Here is a 6,978-nt window from a genome sequence, read left to right as displayed (position 1 = left end):
GCATTCCTTATTATTACAGCAAAAGTGCATGCATTAAAACAAAAAAAGAAGCAGATACATTGATCACCCAAATTACTTATGTGTGTCAAGGCATATTATCAACAGAGAGATTGATAGAAAGTATAAAAATCACCGACAACACAGTGGTGACAATAAAAACAATAATCAATAAATAAAAACTATTGTCAAAAAATTTGAAAATATTTTACTTCAAAGAAGTGTAGGACTATCAAGTGCATGAAAAGATGCAGAATATCAATAATCATTAAGCAATGAAAATTCAAACCACAATGAAATACCACCTTTTACCAACTAAAGTGGCTAATTCCAACACTCAGAAAGTTAGTCTTGTTATGCATTGGCAGAAATTGGAGTTGTTGTGTACTGCTGGTAGGAATGTGTAATGGAGTAGTTACTATGACATAGTGCAGTGGTTCACAAAATTTTAAAGATCGCATCACAAAAGAGAGCAAAGTGGTGGGTTCTCTAATTGTTTTACCATAGACACACCTTCCTCTACTGATTCTCTCACAGAAACATCTTTAATTCTCAAAACTTTATAAGAATTCAAGAAACCAGGTGAGAATCCCTGGTACTTAATTTTAGTGTAATAATAAAAGATACACTGAAAAATAACAGAAAAAAAATAGTTCCCTGCATCACCTATGCCTTCACTTCAGACTGAGTTGTAGAATGAGGATTTTAGTAGGAATATGTTACTGATTGATATGCACCATCTATTGAGAACTTCCTGACCACAGAGTCAGGATGAAGAACATCCTGCTTTAAGATGAAACAAATGGAAGAATTATCCCTGGAAAGATCCACTTGGCCATGACATAAAAAGTCTGAGCCAGAGTTTGACTGCTTCTGTATAAATGAAGCAGACAGCTTTCTCTCATGTCCATTATGATCCTGGAATTGTAGTGGTCCATGTTTTGTTCATCTTTGTGCCTCATCCACTCACTCTTTGTGAGTTCTGAACCCAGCTGCAGCTGGAGTCCGGCAGGGGAAGGTAAGGACGGGGTCTGAAGTATTCCTAACTTATTACGCAAACATGGCAAGCATTTACTCTTAGAGCACTCCATGCTTAGATTGAGCATCTGCTGGGTTATTAAATAATTGGTTGTCCTGGAGAAAAAGAGAAAGAAATTTTCCATCCAGTAGTTCACTCCACTAAATGGCTGCAGTGACGGGAGCTGGACCTGTCTGAAGCCAGGAGCCAGGTACTTCTGGGTCTTCCACATGTGTGAAGGCACAAGGACCATAGCCATCCTACACTACTTTTCAAGGCTCAGTAGCAGGGTGCTGGATTGGAAGTGGAGCAGCTGGGATACAAACCCGTGTTCATATAGGATGCAGGTGCCATAGCTGCAGCCTCACTCTCTTCACCACAGTGTTGACTCCATGTAGAAGCATCTTGAGACTCCATATATTTGTTTCCTGTGAAGCATCTAGAAGTTCCACCACCTCTGCCCTATGAACAAAAAGCAAGCCTCTGCCCACCAAACCCTGACTAAAAGGAAGAACCTGAGTGTTCCATGATTATTTGTCTTAGCCTCTAGAGCCCACTAGAAAATCAGTGAGAGGCCCCACCAACAATTGATTACAAGTAGCTGCCATGTGGCCCTGCTTATCTTCTGGAACTCCGATAACTACCACGGAACCCATGAGCACACAATCACAGCTCCTAAAAGCAACTAGGGAAATTGCCCTGAGATTCATGCCGCATAAAGGCTCAGGGAAGCAATTGCACAGCCATATCCACTCACCTACTACATTAGGAAACAGCCAAGGAGCCTTTTGTATGGGCACTGGTAGGCAAACGTCTGGTACTAACCAACCACTTGAGGCCTAATCAAACAGATGAGTAATTCATATTATTGGTATTGACCTGCTGAAACCCCAAGAAGCAAATAGTTGACCCTTTTAACAAACCATTGACCCTGGCAAGACATGGAGTAAACAAGTTGGGCTGTTGGAGGCCATGGAAATTATAATGCAGTCCTTAGGCTTTGGTGTAGCCTAGACCCCAAGAAACCTCAACCATGGCTGGGAATCCCACCTTGCTATTCAACACATTGTACCACACTCATGTAAGCATTACATGGTAGTCCTGTTCATTCTATGCAACATGCAGAAACTCTTCAACCACAAATGTACTTTGAGCTACCAGAAGGTTAAGTTCAGGGGAAGACTTGCATGCATGACTTCACCTCGCTTCAGTATAGTATTAAGAATTGCCAGCCACAGCAATTATACAAAAAATAAATTAAGAACATCCACATCAGAGAGGTATTCAAAATAACTATGTCTGTAGATGACATTGATTTTACACATAAAACCTCAAAGATTCCACAAACAAAAATCTGTTGGAACTGAAAACTTCAATAATCACATTGGTTATAAGTCAACATACAAAAATAAAGAGCTTCTTTAAAAATTCGCCAATAGCAAAATTGATGAGAAGGCAATTTCGTTTATAAGAGCTACAAAAATAGAAACAAAGTACTATGTACATGCTTAATCATGGAAGTAAAAGACACTTTTACAATGAATTGAAAAACTGATGAAAGGATTTGCAAGGGTCACACAGAAGTGGACATTTCATTATTGTAGGTTGCAATGACTAATATTGTTGAAAGTATATTCTTGCTAAAAATCACTGATAGGTTAATGTGATCATTATGAAATAATAGTGAGTGTAACCAGCATGTGATGTAGTGGGTAAAGCAAACTTCTGTGACATCAGTTCCTGTATCGTTAATGGTTCCTGTCGGACCTCATCCAACAAGATAAGCTGGGGGGTGATGGGTGCAAGGCTGGCAACCTGTTGAGAAGAGGCTCCAGGAAGAGGATGTGAAGAGCCTCTCATCCAGCGTGCATGCTTCCCCAGTGCCTCCGTGGAAGTGTTTTTGTGCTTTCCATGATATAGGGTAAGCATCTGTGCTCTGTCTAGTCAGCTGACCAAGGGCAGACAGTCTGAATAATCTATTCCCCATTTCTTTTTTAATTAATTAATTTATATATTTTTTATTTTTATATCATTTTATGACACAGTTTCATAGGCTCTGGGATTCCCCCAGTGCCTCTCCAAGTTCTCCTCCCCATATTGAATTCCTCTATATTGGTACAGTAGCACAGTTTATAACCAGTCATAATTCCTTTATTTGTGGACATGGACCATGTGGAGACTCCATCATCTTATTGTCCAGATAAATTCTACAGTTTCATTCGGAGACCATCCTTGGTCTGAAACTAGAGCTGGCAGAATATCATCCACTCTAATGAGATGCCACTACACTACTGCAACAACAAGAAGAAACATAGAAATTAACAACATCATGAAGTTAATTAACATGGTATTGAGTGACCAATATGCTAGAAAATGCAGGTTCTTAACCACATCCTGTAACTACTTCCTTGCCATCTCAATTTTAATATATACTCAACCAGTTGCTATAAACCTTTTCTTTTCTCCCAACCTAACATGTTTTTGAGTTTAACTTAAATCAGAGCAGCACTGGAACAGTGAAAGGATCAATATTAACATCCATCATATACAACAGCTGAGTACAAACTTGGCATCAAAGCTTCTATGCAGTTACATCTTGTTCAGCGTTAACAGTCATAAAGTGATAAAGTGTTTTTGGGGAGAATCTTAAGCCACAATTTAAACAATTTAAACTTTGAAGTATATATGGCTACTAAGCATGGTTTTACAGAACTTTGCATTTTAACAATTGAGAAATAGAAAAGTTTTAAGCAGGTGAGCATGAAAATCCCCAACAACCTAGTGAGAGAGGAAGAGTTTAACTCTACGTCCTACCTAGCAAAGTCCAGGAGAAGCAAATAGGGAACCTGACCAGTAGGTACTCAGCCTTTTGCCTGGCTGTTCCAGACTTTCTATATCAGTGTCTCTCTCTGCCTATCTGAAAAGTCAAATGGGAAGCCTGATCAGTAAGGTACAAGATGAGTGTTTATCAACTAGTTGGCCTTTATTAGTCTCTATCTATCTGAACTAATTTGGGGGCTCACAAGCAACCTTAATGGTTGGCGTAAGAGAAGGCTGGGAGCCAAGGCTGGAACTAGATAAGGACCATTTTCTTCTACCACTATTTTTACAATGTTTTGTAATTTCCATCATAAACATCTTCCACATCTTGGTTAGGTTTATTCCAAGGTACTTATGATTGTTCTCTGGTATTTTAAAGGGGTCTATACTCACATGTTAATTGTAGATACTACCACCACCAGTTTAGGTCCATTGGAATCTGCATTTGGAAAAGTGACAAATAATACTACTATATTTATAATAGCACAGTCTATAATAGTAAATACATGGAAACAACTACTATTTTCATTGATAATACAGAAGAGAAACAAGATGGCAGAAAAAGGTAAGGACCCAAGTAAACAGATAGAGAATCATTAGCCAAAGTGAAGCAGAGAGGGAATGAACTTGGGAAATGGGAAAAGACAGGAAAATGGCAAATGGACACTTGGAGACCTGTGGAAATGGAGTAGAGTGTGGAGTAGGGTGGCAGTGACAAGGCAGCATAGCAGCAGTCAACAATTGGCAGTGGGATCTCCTCCAGCAGCTAGGTGGGAATGGGAGTTTACCAGGAGCTCAGAAAGTGAACCCAGGCATAGAACTGCCTGTCCTGATGATTTGCTTGGTTCAGTTTTGAGCAGCAATGGAGTGGGAAAGCCCAAGCAAATAGGTGCACAAGCAGCATGAATTTCATGGTTGGAGATTTCACACCCCTGCGCCAAACTGGTTCGGATGGCTAAAAGACCTAATAGCCAGAAAGCACAGACCTCCACCAGTGCCACATCAGGCACCATTTTGTGTGCCAATGAAAAGGTTGGGTTTGGGGTAGGGAAGCTGGAAAAAAGCACAAGCTAGTCAGGTTCTAAGCAAGGGCAGGACTCACTTATGGCTCAACACATTGCACTCTTCTCACAGGTGAAATAGTTCCAACATTCCATCCTGTGCATTCTACCCAAAATAGGTTTGGGTGGCCTTCAGACTTAATGGACTACAGTTTCTGGCAAGACCAACACCACTGACAAGCCAGTGATTTAGGACAGCTTCTGTCTTCCTAATTCTGGGCTCTGTTTGAACTGGGTATGGGAGAGAAAGGCTGTTCAGGCAATGGTGTAGTCACAGCATAGAATCTCAGGGAGTGGCAAGTTGTGAGTCAGGAGCTGGGGCTGCAGTGACTGCGGTGGATGCCTATCTAAGAGTCCAAGACTGAAACTCATGGGAAGGAGTGACACAAGTGATTGCAAAAGAAGAACCACGTACTGAAGCAATCAGTAAAATTAACCTATAGACTAGGGGTAACACAACTTAGAAACATCCTAAGGAGAAGAATCTGCTAACCAGCATAGCAAAGATCAGGATAAAAAGAAGAGACAGAGGCATATTGAATCTTACTGATGTATCCCCCACAAAGCAGCAAAAGCCATTTTCAACTTCAGAGTTAACTGAGGAAGACATTAAGGAAACGGGGGATACAGAATTTTAGAAACTTGTTGTTGGGCCCCATGTGGTAGCCTAGTGACAAAAGTCCTGACCTTGCATGTATGAGGATCCCATGTGGGTACAGGTTTGTATCCCAGCTGCTCCACTTCCCTTCAGACTCCCTGCTTGTGCCAGCAGATGGAAATTCTTTGCCTCTCCTCTCTGTAAATCTGACTTTAAATCAGTAAATCTGTAAATCAACCTTTAAAAAACTTGTTACGAAAGTTCTTAACAATAGTGAGAAGCACATAGGAGTATGTCACATAGGAAATAGCAACACTGAAACAAAATCAAACCAAATTACTGAAAATGAAGGACTCAATGGAGCAAATTAAAAATTCAATGGAAAGCCTGCATCATAAAATTAGGAAGGCAGATAAAAGAATCTCAAAATTGGAAGATATTTCCTTCAACATATGGAAATAATCAAAAAGCTGGAAGTGAAATAGAGTCAAGCTAAGAAAAGTATTTAAGAATTAAAGGACACTGTTAAAAGGCAGAATATAAGAGCTGTAGAATTCTGGAAGGTACAGAAAGAGAAGCTGTGTTTAAAGCTGAATTCAATGAAATAATAAATAAAAACTTCCCTAATTTGGAGAAAGAATTAGACAATAGCATAGAAGCGGGGCACAAACTCCCAATAGGGTTGCCCATAAGTGATCTTCGCCATGACACATGATAATGAAGCTCTCTTCAGTTGAATACTAGGAAAAGACTCTTAAATAACACTTGAAAAAATCGATTAACATATAGAGAAACCCAATCGGATTCACTGTTGATCCAAATGGAGTGACGTATTTTAGACTATAACAGGAATGAATTGTCAGCCCAGAATAATTTATCCCACAAAGTTTTCCTTTATATTTGAAAATGAAGGAAAATCCTTCCATAGTAAAGGAAAGCTGAAAGAATTCACTTCCTCCAGGCCTGTCCTACAAATGATACTTAAAGCTGTTCTACAGACAAAAACTAGCACCTACCTAAGCCAAAAGCAAACCTGCAGAATGTCCCAATAAAACAAAAGAAGGCTAAATCAAAGAACAACCCATCGCTAAAAAGACAGGACCAAATTTATACCTATCCACATTAACCCTGAATGTTTATGGCTTAAATTCATGAATCAAGCATCATAGTTTAGTGGACTGGATCAAAAAACAAAACCTATCTATAAGTTGTCTACAGGAGACACATGTCGTCAACAAAGATACAGAAACTAAAACTGAAAAGATGGAAAAAGATATCCCATGCTAATGGAAAAGAAAAATGTGCTGATGTAGCCATTCTTAAGTCAGGTAATATAGACTTTGATGTGAGAAACATTAAAAGGATCCATTCATCAAGAAGAGATCACCTTACCAGTTTCTTAGGATGTTTATTTTCCATTTCTAATTTTACTTGGTTTTTCACTCTTGCTTTTCATTGCTGATCTGGCTGAAACTCATCTTAAA

This window comes from Ochotona curzoniae, unplaced genomic scaffold (assembly GCF_017591425.1).
Source record: "Ochotona curzoniae isolate NIBS_2020 unplaced genomic scaffold, NIBS_Ocur_1.0 contig_66, whole genome shotgun sequence".
NCBI classification, from domain to species: domain Eukaryota; kingdom Metazoa; phylum Chordata; class Mammalia; order Lagomorpha; family Ochotonidae; genus Ochotona; species Ochotona curzoniae.
The sequence above is the reverse complement of the archived record's forward strand: the minus strand, read 5'-3'. Positions refer to the sequence as shown.